This window comes from Trachymyrmex cornetzi, unplaced genomic scaffold (assembly GCF_001594075.2).
Source record: "Trachymyrmex cornetzi isolate Tcor2-1 unplaced genomic scaffold, Tcor1.1 scaffold1051, whole genome shotgun sequence".
Taxonomy (NCBI): domain Eukaryota; kingdom Metazoa; phylum Arthropoda; class Insecta; order Hymenoptera; family Formicidae; genus Trachymyrmex; species Trachymyrmex cornetzi.
The window spans coordinates 365266-365546 of NW_017295600.1; the positions used below are offsets into that span (position 1 = coordinate 365266).

The window sequence follows — 281 nt, forward strand, 5'->3', positions numbered from 1 at the left end:
TAATAATAATTTCAATTTAAGAGGAATTTAAACCATTTGGATTGGAATAGGAAGATTCTTCAATAAGTATACGTATACTTAGGTTTCATTGCATAAAAATTAAAGATAGTACCATTTGGATTAAGTAAATAATAAAAATAGTATCACTTGAGTTTTACTTTTCATTTTGATAGTAGAATTTAACTTGGTGCCACAGTTATTGATATCAAATCGTTTGTACAAATAATACATACTATTAGATTAATATTCATTATTTATTTAATTTGGCATGGTATAAAGAA

At 23.1% G+C, this 281-nt stretch overlaps 1 protein-coding gene across 1 annotated transcript in view; it reads right to left on the bottom strand.

Moving 5' to 3' along the window:
* The window catches only part of LOC108759647 (F-box/LRR-repeat protein 2), a 4505-nt gene that overhangs the window by 1548 nt on the left and 2676 nt on the right, over nt 1-281 (bottom strand). The window lies entirely within an intron of this gene.